At 42.2% G+C, this 26,310-nt stretch overlaps 1 protein-coding gene across 10 annotated transcripts in view; it reads right to left on the bottom strand.

Annotated features, from left to right (window-relative positions):
* AKAP13 (A-kinase anchoring protein 13) overlaps positions 1-25,989 on the bottom strand; it is a 200,581-nt gene extending 174,592 nt beyond the window's left edge. For 9 of the 10 annotated variants that reach the window (XM_083184218.1, XM_083184216.1, XM_083184220.1 and 6 more), the window contains exon 1: positions 25,740-25,989. The gene's annotated coding sequence lies outside the window, so the exon portion shown is untranslated. The remainder of the gene's footprint in view (positions 1-25,739) is intronic. The other variant, XM_083184215.1, reaches the window with a different exon arrangement.
* Between the last annotated feature and the right edge of the window lie 321 nt (positions 25,990-26,310).

Raw genomic sequence — 26,310 nt, forward strand, 5'->3', positions numbered from 1 at the left:
CTCACCAATTAACTTAACAGGCAGAGCTGCCTGCAGGAGAGGAACCTATAGACTCTGCTGGGATTTCACTAACCCTATCCATCCTGTTCCTGCTGCCATTACTTTTAATTTTGTTCTAGAAACAATGGACCCGGGCAGAATCCTGATTGGTGCAGCACAGGTGTCCCTATTCCAACATTATGCCTTTTTCTAGTATATGTGTATCTTGCTTTATGTGAGTGGGCAAATTGTCAAATTAAACACCCCCCACCCCCCCACCCCCCCCCCACAATAGCCACAGTTTTGGGGTGCCAAAAAATAAAAAAAGGCTCAGGGTATATGCCATATGGAAGAGAGGAGGAGGTTTCTGTGTGTGCCATGCTGGGGAAGGGGAGAGGAGGCTTTATTCCGTTGGGACCCAGAAAAGGTCAAGTAGGACCCTGATTTTTGTAAGTGAGGGATCCCAGGGGCCCATAATTTTGGGGGGTTTTCGTGCTCACTGTGGACTATATAGTCCAGTGGTTCTCAACCTTGGTCCTCAGGACCCCTCAACAGTGCACGTTTTTCAGGCCACCCGGCAGGTGCACAGGTGCACTCATTACTCACTGACACATTTTAAAAGATCACAGGTGGAGCTAATTACTTCACCTGTGATTCTGTGTGGAGACCTGGAAAACGTGCACTGTTGGGGTGTCCTTGAGGGCCGAGGTTGAGAACCACTGATATAGTCCATATTGGTAGATAATATCGCACCGTGTATGCCCCTCAACAGCCTGTTTTGTATATGACATTAATACTGCCAAGGAGCTGGTACCAATACCATATAAGTAAAACAAGGGCATATCTCTGTGCTTGGTTTCAAATTTTGCCTAGTGCCATCATGACAGCTTTGAATCAAGGCTATAAAAGGTCTAATTGGGTGTCGCTCACAACCCAGCTCTTGTCTAGATGTTACCCTCCGATTTTGAGAGCAGAATGCATGTAACCTCTACCTCTATGTTGGTTTGTTACTACCCAGTTTGTTTTAACACTGTTTCCAATTGTAAAGTGCAACGGAATATGCTGTAACTGTAAAAAATAAATAAATAAAATGGAACTGCAATTAAACAGGGTGTTTAGTTTGTATATGCTAGTGTAGGGACTTGCAGGGATTGGGTTCCCTTGATACCAGGTTGCAATCATAATTGTTTTGGTCAAAATATGGACAAAAGCACCATTATTTACTAGATGCACATAGATTTGCAGGAAATGATGGATATGGCCAAGACCAAACGTTTTTCTGTTTTGCATACATGCCATTAATAGTTACACACAGCTGGTACCACGTACAATTTAGGAAGAACCAGGTGTGGGTATATTTCTTTTCTTTATACAGGAATTCTCTCTGCTGGAGGATACTTGGTCAGTGGCGGGAATTGTGGTACAGTTTCACCTCACAGCAGTATCCTAAATCCTTGTACAATAAGAGAACATCAGCAGTTGGAGATCTCATGATAGTTGTACTTGCTTTATGTTACATTTCTAGGTCTGATCACAGCTATACTGGACAATACGGAGGACAAGTGGAGATATTCCCCATATTTACCAATACTAATGACTTCTCTAGTACAATTAATAAAAAATAAGCAAGCTAGGTAGATTTTGGTTGCCATAGTTGCCAAACATTCTAAATGTTTGCTATATCTTCCCCAGCGCATGGAATGATGCACAAAAACTACAGTTACCTTGATCACTCTACTGCGGGAAGAACAGTTGCTCAAAGGGCAAACACATAAGTCACTCAGTGGTATTTGCATGACCAGCAATGGATTGCTAAAAAGAGGGCTAGGACTTCATGCCAGGACCCAAAGTAGCCCCATACATGGGTAGCTTTGCTAGCATGCACTGACCACAACATAGTTCCAGCTAAAGGTGTTAGACATATAGTGCAGCCATGTGCCTGTCTGTCTTTGTCTGACCTATAGAAGAATAGGCTGCCCACAAGCACTGTTATGCCAAGAAGTATCCAGAAGAAAAATGGGAAGGGGGAGGGGCAGAGTTATGTTGTCGAACATGTCATAGGACTAAATATCGGTAAATGGGTCTGTGCAGAATTAGTGACTGTACATGCATTTATTATATAATGTTTCTTAAGTCTACATTATTTTTAGAACATAGATCTGATGCTTTATAAATAATGACAACAATTGCAGCAATTAAAAGGCACACCTGCCTCTTCTAAGAGCAGCCCTCTGTGTCATGGTAATTTCACCATTTGAGCGCACAAGAGTAATTAACAACATTCTCAAGGTAGTTTATGCATGAGACAAGTCATGACAGTTTCTACAAAAGCATTGCAGAAGTTTGTTCCAAATTCTAATACACTTTATCGCTGTAGACCCCCAGGGCCTTTAGGGGAGGAGGGGGGGTGTTAGAGAATAATACCCCTTTCCCACTGCAGGCTTTACACGGTAAAATGCCATTTTTTTTAGCCTTTTTAAACGGCTAGAGCTGCAGTGGGAAAGCTCCAGGTTGCTTTACACGGTTAACAAATACCGGTATTTGTTAACCGGGTAAAAAGCAGTGTTTTTACCGTGTAAGAGCCGTTTTTTCGGCAGTGGGAAAGGGGTAGCCCTTTACCCGTTAAAAAAACGGCATGGGGTCCCCCCCACTGCTGTAACCAGCACCAGGCTGAAGGAGCCGGGGCTGGTATTAAAAAAAAAAATCAGGAAACACGACAAATAGGGGTTCCCTGATTTTTTACAACCAGCCCCAGGCTCCAGGTCCGGGGCTGGTTCCCAAAATACGGGGGACAAAATGACTAGGGGTCCCCCGTATTTTAAGAACCAGCCCCAGGCACAACCAGCCAGCAGGGTAATGCCACAGCCCGGGGACACTTATGATATAAGTTCCCGCGGCCAAAGCATTAACCCTACCGACCAGTCAGCCTGGCCAGGGGCCCTGGGGGAGTGGGGACCCCCCAATAAAGGGGTCCCCCCCCTCCAGGACTTACCTGACCAGGCTGAAGCCTGGTGCTGTCCTCGATGCCCCTGGGCGGTGGGCATCGAGCTGATGGTATGGTGTAAAAAAATAGAATAAAAACCATTGTCTTTTACGGGTGAACTATGAGTCCCAGCAAGCCTCCCCCGCAAGCTGGGACTTGGAGAACCACAAGTCCCAGCCTGCGGGGCATTAAAGGGCCCGCTGGGTCTTGTAGTTCCACAGTAAAAGAAAGAGTTAAATAAACACACTGACACACGTGAAAAATAAAAGTTTAATACATACATAACACATACATACTGATACTTACCTATCTTGAGCCCGTAGGTAGCCCTGGTCCTGATCCGTGTCGGCGTCTGTATCCATGTCGGCATCCCTGTCGGCGACGGCGTCGGCGGTCCGGAGTCCGACGAAATCCATTTGGGAAGCTGTGGAAGGAAACCATACTCACCTGTCCCAGCGCGACGTAGTCCAGGTAAGGTCTTTGCAAAAAAAAACAAACCGAACACCCGAACCAAGCGAACAGGCAGAGAGCCGCACGGTGTTTGTTTACATTGTGCGGCTCCGCCCCCGAATGCCGCTATTGGCCGCTAGGCCGCAAGGCGGCCAATAGCGGCATTCGGGGGCGGAGCCGCACAATGTAAACACACCGTGCGGCTCTCTGCCTGTTCGCTTGGTTCGGGTGTTCGTTTTTTTTTTTTGCAAAGACCTTACCTGGACTACGTCGCGCTGGGACAGGTGAGTATGGTTTCCTTCCACAGCTTCCCAAATGGATTTCTTCGGACTCCAGACCGCCGACGCCGACAGGGATGCCGACATGGATACAGACGCCGACACGGACCAGGACATCAGGACCAGGGCTACCTACGGGCTCAAGATAGGTAAGTATCAGTATGTATGTGTTATGTATGTATTAAACTTTTATTTTTCACGTGTGTCAGTGTGTTTATTTAACTCTTTCTTTTACTGTGGAACTACAAGACCCAGCGGGCCCTTTAATGCCCTGCAGGCTGGGACTTGTGGTTCTCCAAGTCCCAGCTTGCGGGGGAGGCTTGCTGGGACTCATAGTTCACCAGTAAAAGACAATGGTTTTTATTCTATTTTTTACACCATACCATCAGCTCGATGCCCACCGCCCAGGGGCATCGAGGACAGCACCAGGCTTCAGCCTGGTCAGGTAAGTCCTGGAGGGGGGGGACCCCTTTATTGGGGGGTCCCCACTCCCCCAGGGCCCCTGGCCAGGCTGACTGGTAGGTAGGGTTAATGCTTTGGCCGCGGGAACTTATATCATAAGTGTCCCCCGGCTGTGGCATTACCCTGCTGGCTGGTTGTGCCTGGGGCTGGTTCTTAAAATACGGGGGACCCCTAGTCATTTTGTCCCCCGTATTTTGGGAACCAGCCCCGGACCTGGAGCCTGGGGCTGGTTGTAAAAAAATCAGGGAACCCCTATTTGTCGGGTTTCCTGATTTTTTATTACCAGCCCCGGCTCTTTCAGCCTGGTGCTGGTTACGGCAGTGGGGGGGACCCCACGCCGTTTTTTTTTTTAAATTCTCCCCCCCCTATCTTTACACTGCTTAAACGGGTTTTTAAACGGGTAAGTGTGAATGTGACAAAAACAGCTTTTAAACGGTAATTTACCGTTTAAAAGCTGCAGTGGGAAAGAGTCTTTATGGCTCTTACCCGTTTAAAAAAAACGGGTCATTACCCGTGTAGGCAGTGGGAAAGCAGCATAACACTAAACAAAACTGTAGGTTACTATTATTATGTCAATAAATGTAAAATATAATTTGCTCACTCAAATCATAAGAGCGTGCCTTGTTATACTGAGGCATAGTAATCTTATGGCACATACTAGAAATAACCCCCACCTCAACCCCCCAAAAACATCCATGTTTTAAGGATCACCCTAAACTAAAAATGTAGTTTTAGGTGGAATTATTCAAGAAAATGAAAAGACCTCAGTTACATTGGTACCTTGACAATCGCTCTAGGAGTGCATGGAAGTCAAACACAAGAGAGGACAGCTCCCACTCATTTAAAATGCAGCTGAAGCGGAGCCCAAATATGAATCACTCCTTTAATAAACTAAAAACTACATTTATTCTAAAGAGTTACCTATTAAGAGCAGGAGTTCATAACCTATGAAGCTATAGCATCAGCTCTATAAAGAGCAACAAATAATACCAACAAATTTCATACTCATGTAAACATTTTAAGAGCATAAGAGAATGGGAAATATTGCATATAAAGGTTGTGACTGTGGTAGGATGGATTTTCTAGTGCAAACCAGACTTCATGCGGGAATGTGTAACAACCGGAGCTGAACCACGGAATGGACAGGCTTAAATTTATCGAACTGTGCCATCCCAGAGCTTATATTGTCCAGTCTGAGGAGTACCTGGCTGGGGAGTGTCCCATCTGGAATGGGTGTCTAACACCTCACACCAGGGGAAAAAGGAGGAGGGAGAGATTGCCGCTCCCTCTATGGTCTTGGGATGTAGTAAAATCCAGAAGGGTATGGACAATAAGGGGAGGTTGTAATTTCACCTTCCCCTTCTCCCCACTGACAGCTGTCACAGGCACCTGCTGAATGAGACACTACAAGCTCTGGAATGGCACAGTTTGAAAAATGGAGCCTGTCCGATCTGGCCTGGTCCCCATTTTCCCTAGTCCCCTTTCTGCCAGGAGCCCCTATTTAAGAACAGTACTCCACTATATAGTTGATACAATGTGAAACATTTTAAATTCTCTAAAGGAATCTTTTTATACAGTATATGTCTGAATTAAATGGTAGTCTTGTTATTTAAAAGGTAAATCATAGTCTTAAATTTGTACACAAACACATAATAGAAAATGTCTTAGCAGCCCATAGTAACAGGTTTCAGAACTTGGTAAAGTTCTAGAGCAGGCATGTCCAACCTTGGCCCTCCAGCTGTTGTGAAACTACAAGTCCCATCAGGCCTTGCCACAGTTTTGCTATTAGGGAATGCTAAAACTTTTGCAAGGCATGCAGGGATGTGTAGTTTCATAACATCTGGAGGGCCAAGGTTGGACATGCCTGTTATAGTGGGATAGCCAATTCTACTCACTCTGGGCCTCATTCTAGTTCACTCTGAAAAAATCCTTCTTAGATGGACAAAACCATGTGCGCTGCAGGTGGGGCAGATGTAACTTGTGCAGAGAGAATTAGATTTGGGCGGGGTTTTACTTCAAAGTGAGATCTATATTGCAGTTTAAAAATAAAGCAGTCAGTATTTACAGTGCACAGAAACAAAATAAATCACCCAAACCTAATGCTCTCTGCACAAGTTACAGATGCCCCACCTACAGTGCACATGGTTTTGTCCATCTAAGAAGGATTTTGTCAGAAAGAGTGAACTAGAATAAGGCCCTCAGTGACGGACAATAGTGGTACTCTGATAAACCATCTGTGGCCCCAGCTCCTTTATGCTTTATAGTCACATTGGTAAAACTGGTGCTTTCCTTGATTAAATGTATTATTTTAACTTATTCATGAGATTAACAGTAATGTTGGGCACTTCAGAAGTTTAGAGATTAACCCATGTGGCCATTAAAATGCATTATGTTGCTTAGCTTTGTACTAGCAAGTGCCATTATTTTCTCTGCAGCACATGTTATGCTGTGACAATGGTCACCAGTGCTTTATTATTTGCTTTGTATCTTACTACATGCGAAAAGTACAAATAATTCACAATTACATAAATTTAGCTTCAAGCACATGACATGTATAAGATAAAATGAACGAGGCTGACTAAGTAAACAGTATGCACTATTAAAACCAGCATGTGAAATATCGGTACTTGTTTCCTAGCACGGCGCCCATCGCATAAGATTGTATGCCTTAATTAAGGCATACAATCTTATGCGATCACATACAATTGAAAAGATTTTTAATTGTATGTACAATATCGCATATTATGGATCTCATGCATCCATAAGATCCCATAAGATAAAAGATCCATCAACACCAACCCGAAGCGTGGCGAGCGCAGCGAGCCCGCGAAGGGCGGCAGCACGCGTCCACCAACCTTTCCATACCCCCACTATCTACGTCGGCGTGGAGATGATTTTATATAGCGTGGCGAGTGCGGGGCTCGCCACACTATATAAAATCAACTCCACGCCAACGTGGATAGTGGGGGTATGAAAAGGTTGGAGGACGCGGGCTCGCTACACTTCGGATTGGCGACAATAGTGCGGTGGCGTTAACAATGGGGGGGGGGTAGCAATTAAAATTGGGGTTTTGGGGGCTTTTTACATTGATTCCAATGTAAAATTGGGTCTCAGGGACCATTTCACATTGATTCCAATGTAAAAATCTCGTCGATCGCGTCGCATGCATCTTGTGCCGCACAAACACATAAGATGCATGCAATGCTTGCGATATCGGTCCGACACATACAATCTAGATCGTGGGTGCCGTGCTAGGAAACAAGTACCGAAATATCTTCTGTGATAGCCATTGCTTTAAGCAGCTACATACTCCATGGGCCTGATTCAGTTGATAGAAAAAGTAAAATCTTTTTCAAATGAGAAAAACATGCTGCAAGGCATGAGGAACAGATGTCCAGATTTGGGTGAGTTATATTGTTTCTGTGCAGGGTAAATAATGCCCGTTTTAATTTTAACACTGCAATGTAGATTTCAGTTTGAACACACCCCACTCAAATCAAACTCTCTCTGAGCATTTTACATCTGCCCCACCTGCAGTGACCATGGTTTTTCCCATTTGAGAAACACTTTGCATTTACGAAAAACTCTGAATCAGACCCCAATATAATGACTGTATTTACAACTAGATCCAGTTTAACATAAAGAAGAAAATAGTCAGAAAGCAGACAGACTAAATTCACCTCTTGACTGCTGTAGATACCAGTATTGTCCCCCATCCCAAAAGGAATATAAAAAAAAAAAAAAAAATTCATGTTAAAAATGAACTTCCCAGAAAACCACCCTGGCAGGTTTCAAGCACTTTCCAAATGAATAGGGAACCTTCAAGGTCTTCTCCCTACAAAGACATTTACAGGATACAAATTCAGAAGGCAAGTACCAATTATCCCTTTGCCACAACACAGTGGTAAACAAAAGGGTTCTGATTCTAAAGGAGAATACTGGGAGCAGTGCCAGGCTCTTGCACACACAGATTAGCGTATTTACCGTTTGGTTTTAAGGGCAGGAACATATCATTTCTCAGACTTGGTTGTCATGGTGGTCCTTTCAAACCAGTATCGCAGAGTTTATGTATTACCTCAAAATATGATTTGTTTTATTTAACTCAGAGAGACTTAAGAAAAAAAGAAACCTCTGCTATACTTAAAGTGCTTTTCAGACTGATTGGAAGTTTTACAAGGGTGACTGCGAATATATTCTCTATGCAATATTAAACTAGTATGTAACAGAGAAGCATGCACATTCAGCAATAAGTGCCATGTTCCTTATATATCTGCTGTCACAAATATGTTACAGCACACAAATGGGTTTATGTACGAAGATGGGAGTTCTATTGAAGGGGGGATGTTGCTATGGACAACCAGCCAACTTTTATCTATTGCCTATCTATTATCATCTAGAACAGGGGTGGGCAATAAGCAGCCCTCCAGCTGTTAAGGAACTACACATCCCAGCATGACTTGCCTTAGTTTTGCTATTTGACCATGCTGCAACTGATGCAAGGCATGCTGGGATGTGTAGTTTCTCAATAGCTGGAGGGACGCTTATTGCCCAACCCTGATCTAGAAGGTGCTAAATAAAAAAGAAGTAGATTCCAAAACTTGACTCATTCACTTGGGAAATCTAAAATATCTGCCTTACTGAACACAAATGATAGAAATATTTTTTTTAACTGCACACTAGAAAGTAACAGTGCTTGCGTCCCACAGTGGGTATATGTACAGCAGGGCCGGATTAAAGGGGGGGTACAAGAGGTCAGTACCCCTGGGCCCCCTCTATCTAGAGGCCCCCTGTGGTTGGCATGTATTTGAAAAAAAAAAATTTTAGCTAAAGGTTTTGTGCATGAAGGTGGGGTAGTGCTGCAGCTTCACCTATCTGCCAATGTGACAATGATTAATGGTGCTGAGCATCGAGAGCTAAGGCACACTGACTACACAAGTGTGCAGTACATTACTGAGAGTTGACTAATGCCCATGAGGCTTTGCACAAGAGGTCAGAGGCTGAGAGGCTTGTGCGGAGCTCTGCTTGGTGGAGCTCATTACATGCTTCTCAGGCCCATGGAGGACAACAGCAGCAGCCTAGTCATGGAAGGGTTTTTAATCAGAGGCAGCGCTAAGCCTGTCAGGGCTCCAACAGAGTAAGGGGTTCAGAGGGACAACCACAGGCTTTTCACGAATATATACACACACACATATAAATATACACACCCACACACACACACACACACACCCCTGCAGTTACCCATTTACCAAGTTTTTACTGCCTCTGTGTTTTGACAGTGTAATATTCTCCCTTGCAGTTTGCGGCCAGTAATGACAAGTGGGAGGAGGGCCCCCTGCCTAAAGTGCACCAGGCCCCCCGAAGGTTTAATCTGGCACTGATGCATTATTGGCTGTGACACATCAATTCAATTCGGCTTGCTGTGAATAGCACCAGGAGGTAGCTATTCAAAATCAGCGAGATACTAAGTATGACTACTGTACTATGATAACTAGGTCGGGGATGTAGTTTTCACCCTGGCATGGCGCAAACAGCATGGCGCAAAGGGCACTTATGTCAGAGAATGCTGGTTCTCGCAGCTAAACACCCACGAGTGCCGGCATTCTCTGACCCAACAGAACGCTGATTTTAATAACTCCAGCAGCTCACCCCTGGCCCTATTCACAGTGTGCTGAACTGAATCGACCCTAGTCTCAGAATTATATTCCTCAGCATTGGTTATTCAGATGCACTGCCTTATGGATATGTTAATGAAGAGTAACCGGTGTGCCAGCCCTGAAGCATTTACAAACTCACACACTAATTGCTTACAATGGAGGCCATACTTTGACAGGTATAAAGTTTGAATGGAGTGTGTCATAGTAGCATTTAAAGTACCACCAAGCAGGATTATTGCACCTAAATATGGGTACATCAGTCTGTGCACAGGCACAAGGCGAAGGACATCTACCCAATTATTTGTAGAGGATTTAATACACACCCGTTCATACTGCTATTCTATATACCACGTATATTGCAAGCAAAAGGATAGACATTTTGATGTGATTACAACATGAAACAGGAATCAATATTCTAGAAAGTTATGACAAATACAAAAAAAAACATGTATCCCGTTTTGTAACACGAGTTCCTGTAGTATCCATTTCATTCACTTTTCATAGTTTGTTTTAACCATGTTTTTCCAACATGACCAAAAAGTAAAAAAGGAGACTTTTTTTTTTAAACAACGAGGACAAAGATGGAGATAAAATCCAGCGCACTGAGACAAATGCCCGGCTAGATGTGTGAGCATGTGGCCATCTGCCAAATAGACTATTATTTACAGGAGTCTGAGACGCTAGTGTAAACTATGTACAGATGCATACATTCACAAGGACAGAAAAGACGTTATGCAGGACTTTCCAGAAATAATGAGAACAGAACTCCACAGACCCAAGAGAAGGAAACTGATGTGGTATGGCTTGAATGCTTAAATTCTTAGAGCAAAGGCATTTTAAAAAGTACAGGACTTAAGCACATGTAATTACGATATTAGTGACCTAACTTATGTCTCTACTAATCATGTAGTGTGACATAATGCAGCAATGTCAATGTTACTGGTCAGTTTAATACAGACGATTGTCTCTCTTCTGGTTGAACACACCCATCAGGGAAACATAAAAGCCAAACAACATTTCAGCCATTTTGTTTGAGATCATTTGTCCACTTTGGGAAGTGGTTTGGATTTCATTTGCCCAGAGGCGAGAAGAAATGCATCTTCAATTCATATAAAAAAAAAAAAAAAAGTATACAGATAAAGCTACTATACATAACATATGCCAGTGTAGAACATGTATAAGAACAATAAAACTACAGGTTCCCCTGTAGTTTACTGTAATGATCAATACACCTAACTAATCCACAACCGAGCACGTCTAAGAGGGATTTAGCGATTGTGTGTGTTCTGCATCCGAGCCTGGTGCATTTAGCATGCAACAAACACAATAAATAATGTGCAGCTACCTGCATAACAATTGAATACTGCTTATCAGATATTTTAGCTGTCCTGTGCACATGGGGTGGAGGTCTGACGTGTCTCACATAAGAGGATTGTATGTGCAGCCACCAGAAGCACATTGCGGTTGCTTTTTAGCACCCACAATTGTATTGCATCAGATTTCCCTTGAACTCCATCGGCAGCTCCCCAGGAGTCCTTTTATGGTTTAAAAATAAGATTCAAATGCATGTAAAAAAATTACGCATCAAGTGCCAAGACAGATTTTAGCCCTCCATGGGAGATGCCGGGACAGCTCACGGGAAATCGGGTCCAACTTGCCCTTAAGACAAGTCAGACTAATGTAAGGGGGCTCCTGGGGAGGAGATCATTTCATGTTTCGGTACTTGTGCGATATCGGCCGATATATCGATGCAATTTTTTTACCTGTTCATAACCCCACTATCCACTACGCATGGAGTTGATTTTATATAGTGTGGCCAGCGCAGCAAGCCCGAAGCGTGGCAAGTATAGTGAGCCTCGCGTGGGGACGCGAATTACTGCACTTGCCACACTATATAAAATCAACTCCATGAGTAGTGGCTAGTGGCTTTATGAACAGGTCAAAAATCGCATAGGATCGCATCGATATATCGGGTGCCGTTAAACTACACAAGTACCCATGTTTCTTTGCTGTGTAATAACCGCAGAACTACTAGCCACAGTGCTTCCAACTTGCAAAGAAATATTGCAAACAGACATACTGGACGATTCTGCATATTCCACCAACTGATATTTTCACATCAGTTGTGCAAATATATTGTACAATTATCTGGGTGATCCCTCGACATTTAGTGGATTGCACATAAAACTATATAAGTATGCCCAGGATTAAACATGCCCTAAACAACTGCATTCTCCCCACAGAGACTGATACAATTAGGTGGATGTGTGTGCAGTCTAACATCACAGGAGGTTGAATGAAACATCGACAATATTACATTAGGCTCAAGATTGCTTATTTTTCTGTGAACCTCTATGGGGTGAGTTGAAAAACTAGCAATGTTGCTAGCTGAGACATGCTGTCCAGGAATGGCACCTCATGAACGCACACAAACACACAAAGCATAATTCCAAATCCCTTGGCAGGATTTATGTCAAAGCGGCTTCCATATAACAACAGCCATAGAAACTTACCCCGAAACAAAACCCAAAAAGCAGGACATGGGTTCAGTTATCAAAAGCACTAAACAATCATTAAAAGACCTTGACGATCTCTGCTATAAATCATGAAAAAATGATTTAATTAAATATGGATTAAATAAAGCTTAGGCTTACCAGATATAATAAATAACATCTAGCACGCTGGGTGTTATCGCAACTTATGGTTGGTCCAGTGGCTATCCTCCACCACTCAGTGTAAAAAAAAAAAAGAAGGAGTCAAATAATGGCATGGTAAATCCTTGGTAAATACATTACAGCACACAACATTCAAACAATCAGAACACACAAGCTATTGGCAACTCAAATAATGCTACAGAAAATGTAATACTTGAGGCTCGTCCCTTATACACATTTCACCATTTCTAGGTTACCGATACCCCTTTCACATTGCAACTAATTACCGGGTACAAGCCGGTTTCTTGATGGTTCGACCCGGTAATTAGTGCGATGTGAAAAGGGTTACAGGTTTCCGCAAACGGGTAGCAACACGGCAATAAGAACAGGTAAAAAAAGAAGGGTTCTTACCGGTTTGTTGCCGTGTTGCTGTGCAGTGTTAAATGGGTTGAGCGACCAGTTTCCCGTTCACACTATGGAGAAGGCAGTGCTTGGAACAGAGCCAGCTCTAAGCGCTACCTCCTCCCTTGTCGACTGCCCGCCGCACCCCCGGATGACAGCAGCGAACCGGCAATAATGCCCGTTATTAAACCGTTTAAAAGTCCCAGTGTGACCCTGCATTTTGCGATGTGAAAGCAGTAGGATATGCATTTTCTATTAGCATTACAGAATGACCCATGTCTAATCTGCAGCAATGCTTGTACTAGGGATCCACCACTCATGCATTCATAAATTATTATCTTCACCCTACTGTAAGTAGTATGGAGACAACCTTACTTCAGAACCAGTTACAGTTAACCCCAGTGACTGGTATAGGTTGGATTTCCTATATTTTTAAAGGCCGACAGATAATGACACCTTTGCCTCTAATAGTTTAAGGTAAACTAACTTTCATGCAAAAGAAAATAGCTAAATATTGTATTGCACTACCTTCAAGCGATGTATAGAAGATATAGGAAGCAAAAATGCATTCTGTATTTATACATGGGTTTCATCCTCAACATACTCATTATGGTTGCGACTATCCCAAAATACCTCAAATATTACAAAATATAACAAAAAAGGCTACCTATAATAGGTAGACACATGAAAAGCTTGGCATGTTTTTAATAGTTTGTGTGTGTCCATGTTCTGGGCCTGACACTTCGCTCTGTACACTATCATCCACGTGGCCTACAAACGGGAATGGTAAATTATGAAAAAGTAAAATAAAATATTGAGAAAAACTCATATTGACCCATTTTCAATGTCCAACTACTGCAATGTAGATCTCTCAACATCTTCCCATTCACAGCCCCTGCAGGAATTCCAATTTTTCTGAATGGCAGCAAAATTAATTGACCCCCGGAGCAATTTAATTGTTCCAGACAATCAATAATTCTTGCTTCTGTCGAGTCCAAACAGAAAGGGTTTAGCCAGATATAGCTGCTAAACCAGTTTAAAATAAGGGTCAAGGTGCCCAATCCACAAACTTTTTGCACATTTCTTTTTGCCACTGAATGCTCAAAGGAACTAGAATTCAAATCTTTTCAATTTGAATGAAAAGTTATTGGGAATTAGAATAATAAATACATTTTCCAAATTTACCGCATCCTGTCAATATGACAAGTAATTGTACAAACTTCCTCAAAGAAATGTGCTAAGAGGTTATTTTCACATAAAACTAAAATTTATTTTAGGATTGCATAATAAGTGTCCAGATAATAACTGCTGTTACTTATATTTTACAGACATTTGAAATGGACAGGATGATTTAAAAAAAAAAAAAATGCCCATAACTGTTTATCACGCAGTCACCTGCTACCTAGAAAAAAGGGTTTTAGACTACCTCGAAAATGTAAAAAAAACAAACCTATCACTGGTACATACCATGCTGTTCTTTTGAAGTAGCTACAATCACATGTAGAGTGCTCTTCCAGTAAGACAATGTTCCAGCCTACAAGTCAATGGTGCCCATTACTGGAATTCAAAATTCGGTAGTTGTGTAATATCTGGGCATCCGATTTTTTCATTGCGTCGCATGCAATGCGATTTTTCATTGTAAAGACCCAATTTTTAATTGTATAGTCACCCATGGGTGATTTCATACCCCCACTATCCAACTACGCATGGAGTTGATATTATATAGTGTGGCGAGCGCCGCGAGCCACCGAGCCCTGAGAGGGGACGCAGAATGCATGTAAAGTAATCCGCGTCCGCTCGCCACACTATATAAAATCAACTCCATGCGTAGTTGGATAGTGGGGGTATGAAATCACCCATGGTTGACTATACAATTAAAAATCAGGTCTGTACAATGAAAAATCGCATTGCATTGCATGCTTTACAATGAAAAAAAAAAATCGCATTGCATTGCATGCCTTAAGTAGTGGCATGCAATGAAAAAAATCGGGATCCCAGATAATACACAAGTACCCAAAATTCTGGATACAAACTGCTGTGTCACTAGTCACTATGGGGTTTATTCTAGTTCATTCTTTCTGACAAAATCCTTCTTAGATGGACAAAACCATGTGCACTGCAGGTGGGCAGATGTAACATGTGCAGAGAGAATTAGATTTGGGTGAGTTATTTTGTTTCTGTGCAGGAAAAATACTGACTGCATGATTTTACACTTCAATATAGATCTCACTTTGAAGAAAAACCCCACCCAAATCTAATTCTCTCTGCACAAGTTACATCTGCCCCACCCGCAGTGCACATGGTTTTGTCCATCTAAGAAGGATTTTGTCAGAAAGAATGGACTAGAATAACCCCCTATATTTGGCACCCTTTGAATACTACTTTTTCCCCAAACTAAAGAAACAGCTGAATAGTCACCATTTTGCCACATATAACCTAACTGAAGCAGTTGATTAAGTTTTTGAGGGTACAAGACACTGACTTCTACAAGACAGGGATATGCATGCTCCATGACTGCTAGTCTAAAGTTGCATACACACTGTACAATTTTGATGACCAAATTCCCTTGAACCCAGTGTCCTGGACGACAGACGAACAAACTATAGTCTATAGGCTTTTTTTTTAAGATATCCAAATTGAGCTGCATGCACAATTGATGAACAACTGGCGGGTCGTTGTTCATCGCATAAACACTGAAAGATATTTTGACCAATATCATTCAGAAGGGCCAAAATTAACGAAATTGGTCAAAAAACATTGTACAATGTGTATGCACCTTACGAATGTGCATCTACAGGGATTATGTTGAAAAATATTGCAGTTGATTTGCTTACAAATAAATCAGTGTACCCTAGGCCACAAACTTTTCTAACACTCTTCATATAACATTTATTTGAAGAGATTCAGTTTTCAATTCCTGTAGCACAATATTTGCCGATTCAAGATTCTCAATTCAAAAAAAAAAAGTTCTTAAATTTAAAATAATAATAAAAAAAAAAACACAATTGTTAACCGCTACCAAACTCAACTACTAAATCACAGTTATATGCAGTAACATGATGGTTCGAGTGGGCATCATACAAAGTGAAGCAGTGCAAATTTGGTGGGTTTTGACTTTGAAAATGATTTAGAAACAAAGATTATATTTCTCAGTTATAAATATTGTTATTTGTATTATTCTAATCATTTTTATAGTCAGAACTTGATTACTAGATCAGTTTTATATCACACTATACAAAAAAAATTAAGTTAATACAACTACAAAATCAGAATTTTACATTACGTTATACAAAAAAGGAATACTAACAGACATCAACTGTAATAATATCAGCGCAGTGAGAAGTACTTTAATACAATACACAAAAAAGTGCACAAAATCAGGACAACACTGCTCATTAAAAACTTGTGACTGACCATTGCTAGGATTGTGTCAGGTGGTGCAAGACTTGTGCACCATCTGTACACAACTTGTGCACCTCCGATAAACAACAGTCTTGCGCAGGCCATTGACTCCATTTCAAGTGAATGCGGGCCCTAAACACCTCTCCCCTCACTTCTTCATGAAAATCAGTTCAGTACTTTTTGCACCAACTTGGTACAAACACACAGTCTTATAAATTTGAATAAATGCAGCAAAAGAATAAAAATAAATGCATACCCAACTTTGGTATGAATAGAAACCCTCGCTGTGCAACTCTCCCCCCTCCAATTTTTTTATTTATTTTTAAACAAAAACTACACTGATAGATTATGTAGTCGAAAAATCAACATGGTGTGAAATGTGGAGACATGATGGGGCCTCCTGGGGTGCTGGCTTGGTACAGTTCCTTGGCAGCTAAATGGTTAAGAAAATATGTAACCAAGAATAATAATTGAACATTTTAATAGCAATCCATGCGGTTACACAATTCCACATCTCCTGAACATCTCCCTGCCCTAAAGCATATTTCCTTACCAGAAGGTCCCGCTGCAGATATTATTCTGTTGTACATTTTGAAAGACTAAAATATTTGAAAACAGAAGACAGAGCTCTTCCTGCATCCTCACAATAACTACAGTCCCAAAGCAATCCCACCTGAGTCCTGCCATAACCATGACAAATGCTGTGTCACTAGTAAACAAAATGTTCAAAATCTCCTGAAGGTCGAACAATACATTAAGGCCCTTATTCTGGTTCACTTGCAAAGGGGAATTCTTTCTCAAATGGAAAAAAACATGTGCACTGCAGGTTGGGTAGATGAAACATGTGCAGAGTGACTTAGATTGAGAGATTGCCTTTGCGAGTGAACCAGAATAAGTGCCAGAGGTTCTTCTCTTCAACATATATTGTAATCCAAAACCCATTGGAATGTACAGCACATTACACTGAGGTTTGCTCCCAGCAAAAATAGAGTTTGATTCAATTCACAGCACTGTGAACAGCGCCAGGAAGGAGCTCAGAGCTTGAGTGTTATGTCCCCTCAAGTCCAATGCATCGGACCTGAGTCGGAGGTCAGACCGGCATGCCGGTCTGACCTCAGACTCTTCTTCCAGCAGCAAGGAACAGGGTTTGCATGCAATCCATCACATGTGAAAGTCCCAGATGGCTTGTGGGGCATCGGCTGGCCATACACTGCTGCAAGAGATCACAATAGTGTATGGCCAGATTTACTCCAATGAACTGACTCACAAACTGACATGGATGTCTGACATTAGGGTGTGCCCGGACAAGCCCTCATCACTATCATGCATACGTTTGAGTCATCCAAAAAAATGTGAATCCCCTTTACCATATGTACTTAATTGTTTCATTCATACTTAGAGAACAATTCAGTTAGCAAAGATGGCCACAACAGACCGTTGTTCCAATCCTTGTGCCAACACCCACACTGCAGATTGTTCCTCACACCCCAGAGAGTGGACAGGTAAATCTGCAATGTTATTTTAACACTATTATTTGTGATGTCTAAATATCACCCTAAGTATTGTTAATGCAGTCACCTTTACCTACTGTCTCTTATACAATTCTACATATAGGAAAACTGTCACTAATAGGCGGAGTTAATGTTTTTTTCCTGTGGCTACCACTAGATGATGCATGACAGAGCAATTAAATTGATGCGCCAAGAATAGCCGTGGGGATGTATATTTCAGCTCGCAGCCCCGAGGTGGTGAGCTGGAAGGTGCAAAAATGAATGTCTGTGTGCCCAAATAGCACTTTTTGAGTCACGCCCATTAGTCTAGTTGGGTTCAGCAACTTTACATGACAAACCCCAGACTGTTTAGGCACAAACATTTTTTTGATTAATTGCCCCATGATCTCACATCACTTTAAACAGGAGATTGGGTGTGAAAAACAACTGAATTGCTCCTTAGGTATGATTATAAAAATGAAAAAGTATGAGAAAGTTCTATTTAATAAACAGAAGGCTGCGGACCCCACATCGAGACACTCACACAAACAAGAGAAATGGAGTTATCACTGCATCAAAAATAGAACCCTGTATCTCTCCCATGTAAGGCGGATTATTGTACAGGTTGAGTATCCCGTATCCAAAATGCTCGGGACCAGGAGAATTTTGGATAACGGATTATTCCGTATTTCAGAATATTTTAATATTTCAATGATGTATTTTGAAGTATCTTGCATTTATGCTGTATAAACACATAAAATACACACAAATATATTTTATTACCACATAAAATACACACAAACATATTTTAATTGTTCAAAAAACAAGGTTTCAAAACGTGAAACAAAATGTGTGTACTATCTCAGCACTGAATTTGAATGCCAAGCAATCATTGTCTTGCACATATATAGTGCCAGTTACATGTCATGTCCCCAGTGATGCTGTTACAGATGTCCCCAGTGAGTTTTTAGCAAAAAAAAATTTTTTTTCACTTTCTGGAATGTCCGTATTTCGGAATAATTCGGAAAACGGATATTCGGATACGGGATACTCGACCTGTATTAGGAGAAATGTAACTATCTGCCCTGCCATTACATAAACTGTACTTTAGAATAGCTAAAAGCCCAGTCTTTCACATAGACCTGCTTATGCTTGCCAAGTCTTCTCATGAACAGCTGATGTCAATGAAAGAACAGGTGATTATCCTGCACAAGATTAGCCTTTTCTTTTTTAAACTAAAGCTCTGGAAATAGATCATCACGTTTTAACCAGAGCGCGGCTGCACATTTTATTTTTGTGTTGGGCTGGGTGCGGATTTCAAAATAAAACTTTACTAGAAGAACAAAAAATAACATTTACAGGTCCTCTCACAACCATTCATTTTCACATGAAAACTTACAAAGTCCTTCAGTGGCCGGATGGCGGTCAGGAAGCTTTTACAGAGCAGCAGAAAACTTATGGCACAACATTCTGTCACAAACTCAAATTTAAATGGTGTGTAGTCACTGTGTAGACAATGTCTAGATTGAACACGAATGGTTAACAGTGACTAGGTTGACACCTTGAAATTGGCGACATACCCAAGGTCGACACTGACAAAAGGTCAACAGAAGCTTATGGACGGCAGACCTGGTCGACATGAATAAGGTTGCACCGAGCCAGTCGAGGGGACGCGGTACACTTATACGGTGTCCATGTCGACAGACACCTAAACAAACTTGAAAACTCAAGTCAACCTTATTCATGTTGACCATAAGCTTATGTCTACCTTAGTTAGTGTCGACCTTGGGCATGTCGACCATTTCTAGGTGTCGATCTTGTCGCTGTTGACCATTAATGGTCCACCTTGTGACTGTCAACCTAGACATTATCTACCATTTATGACATTTATGACGTAACCAATTTAACAGCAAAAGGTAATCATAAAGACCATGCCATCCACAATAACAAAAAAGGAGTCTATAAAAAGTATAATTGTTTGGCAATATAAAATATATCATTTCAATTTGTGGTCCATTGTGAAGACCTCTATCTAATCAGGGGTTGTATAGCAAAACTGTGGCAGTGCATGCTGGGATACAAGGTTCTACAGCATCTGGAGGGCCACTTATTGCCCACCCCTTGATATAGATCATATGTTTTCCATGGTAGGCCCCTTTATAGATGTTTTGTTCAAGATTACCTTAAACTTAAAAGTCAACCTGCAGAATGACGAACCACTGAGGAAGGTGATGAGTATCCATTATGGACTACGAGAAAAGGATATACTGGTAGGTATATAAATTCCAATTTTTTCTATTATTCATAAGACATACTGGGGATTCACTTAGTACTAAGGTGATGTCCCCAAGCTTCCAGAATGGGCGGGAACATGGTAAGACGGTTACAGCACCACCTGCCCAAACTGGGTATCCTCTTTGGCCAGGGTATGAAACCTGTAAAACTTAACAAACGTGTTCTTACCAGACCAAGTAGCAGCTCAGCAAAGTTGTATGGCCGAGCCTCCATGTGCAGTCACTCAGGAGAAGCCCACAGATCAAGTAGAGTGGGCCTTAACAGAATTCAGAACAGGCAAAGCCACCGAAGAATAAGCTTGCTGAATAGTCAATTGCATCCAGCGAGCAACTGACTGCTTTGAAGCAGAACCATCCTTTTTGTGAGTGTCATACAAAACAAAAAGGGAGTCAGACTTAATAGTCTCAACCATCCTTTTAAGATAAATCTTTCAGTCTAAATTCTTGATGTCAACACCACAAAGTTTTCGCACACCTGTGCTTACTAATTCAGAACTGATCGCAAAGTACCTTTTGGGTGAGATTTAATAGGATGAGAGATTCAGAAAGTGAGAGATTTGGTGAGAAATATCCAGTTTTTTTAAAGCAGCAATCATTTACACTGCAAAAACAGTTTGATTTTGAAGTGTAAATGATTGCCACATTAAAAAAAACTGGAGATTTCGCACCAAATCTCTCACTTTCTGAAACTCTAATCCTATTAAATCTCACCCAATGGGCATTTCCCGGTGTTCACATACCTGCTCCTGATGAAGCCGGGAAATCCGGGGAAACGCGTTGAGCACAAGTGACTAATGCTGCTGTGAAACCCTTCCATCCCTCATCTGTCAAGCGACGTGTCCACCCTCCCACAGATGATCCTCCAAAATTTCTGGATTCATAAATCGTATGGAATACAGCTTTATTCCTAATCATCCAGCCTATTCAAGAGGACATACTCATTGGGACATCCTGAGTCCTTGAAATCATAGGACAAACCTAAGGACATTCCGTCACAGATCCTGGCTTCCAAAACCGACCAGGCACAAATGGGATGGTAATATACAGCCTTTTTCATTTTATCATTTCCCAAACAGCTCAAAAAACCAAGATCATATTATCCCCTGAGATAGTCTTTCATGATTGTGTGCTATGGACTGTTTGTTTTTAGAGTGATTCATCATTTTAAACATTGCTCTTATTTTTATTATTATTGTCATTTAATAAATTGTTTATATACTTTTGAGAACCGTGTACTATAGATTTATTACAGCCAGCGCTGGCACACACCCTCTTTCTTTTTCCTAAAAATATATTGGGCCTGACAAACCCTGTGCCAGCTGCTGTTTGATAGCGCACCACACAACAATTTGTTTGTCTATTCAATGTAAAGTTGTAGAATTGATTTTGCCAGTATTTAGTCATGATTACGACAATTTGAACAAGACAGTTTTTTTCTATCGGGAGCAGTCGGGCTAGATGTATCAAGCTTCTAAAGTGGTAAAATGGAGAGTGATAAACAACCAGCCAATCAGCTCATAACTGCCATGCAACAGGCTGGTTTTGAAAAATGTCAGGTAAGAGCTGATTGGCTGGCTGTTTATCACTCTCCACTTTATCACTTTTTGAAGCTTGATACATCTGGTCCAAATTACGTCAAAATTTTGATTGATTTGTATTCTCCAACCACTCACAGTCCTGCCCCAGATCCTGAATCTGGTTCTGGTCCCCTCACAGCTCTGCAGTTAGACAAAATGGCAACAAACCATACAGAGCAGAGATTTATATAGAAACTGTTGAGGAAGGAAGCGAGTTAGGGACTCCTATTTTTCACCACATTGGTCCAAACTCGAAAGGGAGGCATTAAGGCAGTTTCAAACTGAATAGGCGGAAGACTTGACTGTCGAGCAAAATTAAACATCGACCTGACATTTTGGCAGCTTACCACCAGGACTGAATACCCCCCTAAAGCCGTGTACACGATAGGGGCTGATATCGCTGGGAATATGGTCGCTGGTGACCATATTGCCAGTGATGGGAGTGTGCCCTGGCGATAAATTGCCGGGTACGTGCTCACTTTTTCAGCCCCGTTCTGGTTGCTCCTGCAACCAGCTGATTACCTCTGCGGCACCGCTGGCAGAGGTTTCTTTTCATCAGCAGCCATCTCTGGTCGCTGATGAAAAGGGGGCATTGAGCGAAAATATCGCTCGGTGATATATCGCCCCGGCAATATGTGTGTACGCACGCATGTGTAACGTATGTAGGCACCTTAACGTGTGTACGCACCTTAAGCTGGAAGACAGCTAAAACTGCTATATAATAAATGGCTGTATACAAGATGACAAGTGTATCATTGATGGACTCACAAACTAATTACCAAAGTATTTTGTGTGTTAACGAACAGCAACACCTGGAAAGATACCTGCTGTCTTATCCTACACTACACACTGTACTACAGTGCTGCAGAAATGCAATGTAGTGTACACATACACTTAACCACATGGGCTTTCAGTATATTGGTCTCGCTTCCTCTTGTACCGTACATGTGCACATGCTCATTGCTCAGCTAGAACAGCAGCAGAACAATGAACATATATAAAGGATGTGACTGTGCTCATCATCCATGTAATTTCTCACTAGCAGCACAAACTGGCCATCCTGATGCTGCTATTTGTAAACTTTAATCCAATGTAAAGTATCATACTATAGAATTTAAATTACAAGTTTAATTATTGCTGTAAAACGGGGTGTTACACAATCAACTTTTAAAAGGTTTAACTCATCAATAACCAGTTAAAATAATCATAATAAAAAATAAATGGAGGACAAGCCATGGGCGAGAAAGGGTTGATAAAGAACCAGAAGTCATCAAGTCTGATCCATAACAATGCAGCTCTATTTCAGAGATCCTGAGAACACATAACCACACAGGGTAGATTAATTATTCTCTACGGTTTAAAAGGTCAGTGGTTTCATGACCATTGCTAAGGGCATTCTGCCCACAAGATCTAACAACACGTTACTGAACATTCAACAGCAACTGAACATCAAACTGCATTGTATTATCTTAAAAGAACACAAACCTATAAATGCTGAACACTACAATAACAAAATCCTAATATAATACAGACAAAGTTTGCCATCCTTTCACCCCATCAAAACCCCCCAGTTTAGGTAAAACCCTTTCAACGCCACACATTTATGTTGAGTGGCCTACTGGAAACTTGCATATAATACAGGAAGCTCATTTTAAGTGGAACAGAGTGCATAATACGGGGTCATGAGCATTTAATTAAGAGTGGGGAAAACATAAGAACCAAAATAGCTTTAAAGCGAATAAATATGAGAACTGAAAATCAACACTTCAAATCGTGTTCCCAAAGCTTCCCTGCAGCATAGTGTATTGTGTGTTTAAAAGAGTTCCGCATAGAACTCCATATTTTACCAATCATTAACCTTTGATAATGCTGCGGGCAACATCAAAACTGATGTGAAATCAATGCTTGGCAGAAAACGTGTGTGCATGGCTCCTTTAGCTTGCATTCATGTAGGCGCCTTTGTTTCTGATAGTAGTACCATAGCTAATGTTTCGTAAAGCACATTAAATGCACTTTAGGCATTTTAACCCCATATCTTCTGGGCCTTTTACCAGGGTGCCGGATGACACTCCGACAGTGGGGATCCGGACTGCCTGTGCTCTGACAGGGAGGATCCAGACTCACAGGGGCTATTCTCCTCGTGGGGGTCAATGACCCTCATAGGAGAGAGAATAGAACCTGTGGAGAGTGCAGCGAGCCACCGGGCCCGCAGCGTGGCGAGCCCACAAGGGGCTTTTTTGCGATCACCCCCCTGTCTGCGAACCGGCAGTTGGGATCCCAACATTGTGATCCCCACTGTCGGAGACCCATACCAAACACCTTTTACCGCTATTGCAGGCATTAACCACCCTGCAAAATCGGTGATTTATTACAGTAAATTTAGAATGGAACCACACAGAAAAATAAAGTGTTCAATCCTGCGTGGTGACATTCTATTCCTTAAACATATATAAACAAGCGTAAACCTTATATTGATAGCTTTGGGCCAAGTCTCCTAGTGTTGTCAGGTTTTAACAGTTTGGATAGTGCATACACACAGACTTTATATTGTTTTAAAGTTGTTTGTAGAAAGAAGAGAAATTCAGTTAATGGGGGGAGATATGAATAGGCGAATTTGACGCATGGAATTGCTATGGGGAAAACACTCACGGAGCGATCCTTTTGTAATTTCTAAGCGATCTAGACAGATTGCTTAGATAAGAGGCTAAAATCGGCCCTTGTGTATGCCCTCTTTGTTCAACTGCCACTTAAGTCACATCTCACACCAAATGTCAGGTGCAATTGAAGTTTTACTTGACACACTGCTGGAAAAACAAAATACTACTTGACACAAGTTATATGACAGCTAAAAAAGTTAAATGTATCAATAAGACAGGAACTTGATGTAGGGTGCCTATTTTGCTATTCAGAGTTTAAAGTTTAACATAGTCAAAGTCAGATGTGATAGGAAAGTATGAACAGAGAACAGTAGTGCATCGTTAACAGCAAAAGTGATGTCATTAAGTCATGCCAACTTTATTATGCACTGACTTTATGCAAATAATCCAGTAGCACAAGACTTGCAGTTATACAACAGTTTTAGCTGCATGTTTATAGTATTTCAGTAGCTACTGTTCTGAGCATGCTGCAAGCAGTAGAACACTGCAGAATCTGATCTTATGATAATGAACGGAAAGTGGCACACATAACTTCAGGCGCCCAGCACCCCACCCCTCACTTGCAGGAACTTTATCACTCAATCCATTGTACAGTATAAAATCACAAACCGCTCCATGTCACCCTCATTAACAAGAATATTAATAGCAGTCGGAATTATCACACTGACAGCTGTGATTGCAAAATCCATGGCTACATACAAAGGACTGAATGCTATTTCCTTCCATTTTACACTCATTCCCTCAGCCTAGACCTGGCATATGACCAGTGGGAGCTTAGTGGTTTGGGGACTGGGTAGGTGCATTGCCAAGCATCCTGACTGTACAGAATTCCTACAGTCATACTCACACTTCCAATAGGACTAGATCATGGACTGTAGAAAGAAAAAGAAATTGAACTAGTGACACTGGCTACGGTACAGATGTAGCCATGCTCATCGTTGCTGCAATTCAGTTGCTTGTGCTTGCTTGGTGTGCCAAAACCGCACCAGCAGTGCGGAATTGCCACACTGAGACATTGCCATTCAATTAGATGCACACGAACGACAATAGAATTGCACTGGTTACCACAGAAATCACAATTGCCACAGCAACAACAAGTGCAGCTACATCTGTATAGCACATCTGTGACAATTGCATTCAACTAACAGAGAAAATAAAACTTTTGTAAAAGTTTTTGCCCCTTTGCCATGCGCCAGCTGTAAGAACAGGGCACACCAATAGTTGGGTGGCCTGTGCAGACTGGGTGCTATCCTCATTGTCAGGCAATAGGAAGGTAGAAGGAGCTGGCAGCTGCAGAGTATAAGGGACCTGTAAGAGCAGCACAAAGTTACCAGTACCCTGCCCGGGTCACACATAACCATGTCCCCCTTTCCTATGCCTAACCCCCTCCTCAGCAGCATGTCCTCCCTGCACACACAGCACAGACCACCCTCCCCCACAGCCCTGGGGCCGCTCACCTCCTGCAGCTTATCCAGCAACAAGTGTGTGCAAGGACCGGATCATTCCCCAGCAGCGCAGTCCCGTCTCCTCCTCACAGCACACGGCGACACATGCTAGCTCCAGGCCTCAGGCTCCAGCATCCGCTGGCTCGGGGGAGCGTACAAAAGTCAGCGCTACCGCACTTGTTGCTGCTACACTGTATCTAAGTGCAGCACTTACCCACTGCCGTAGCCCGGACACTACAGCGGCGCTTCCTCCAGCCGCGCCTGCGCACTAGCTTCCTCACAGCCTCCCTCCTCCCGCAGCAGCGGCCGGGACGGCGCTCTCTGACTGGCTGAGCGTCCTGTCAGTCTTCTTCCGCTGTGTTACTTGCTGGGTCAGCCTGCGGCGGTCTAGAAAAGTTTGTAATACTCCTAGACAGAAAACAAGACCGGGAATTGCTCTTGTCCAGGAGGGTCAACCCGGGTCTAAAATGCCAGGGCTTCGACCCTGGCATTTACCAGGGTTTTTCTAGAATCTTTTACCCCTTTCACACCAGATAATGCAGGGTCCCACCAAGGAATACGGCCCAGGAATCATGCCGGGGCA

The sequence above is a fragment of the Crinia signifera genome, chromosome 4, assembly GCF_055691185.1.
Source record: "Crinia signifera chromosome 4, ASM5569118v1, whole genome shotgun sequence".
Classification (NCBI taxonomy): Eukaryota; Metazoa; Chordata; class Amphibia; order Anura; family Myobatrachidae; genus Crinia; species Crinia signifera.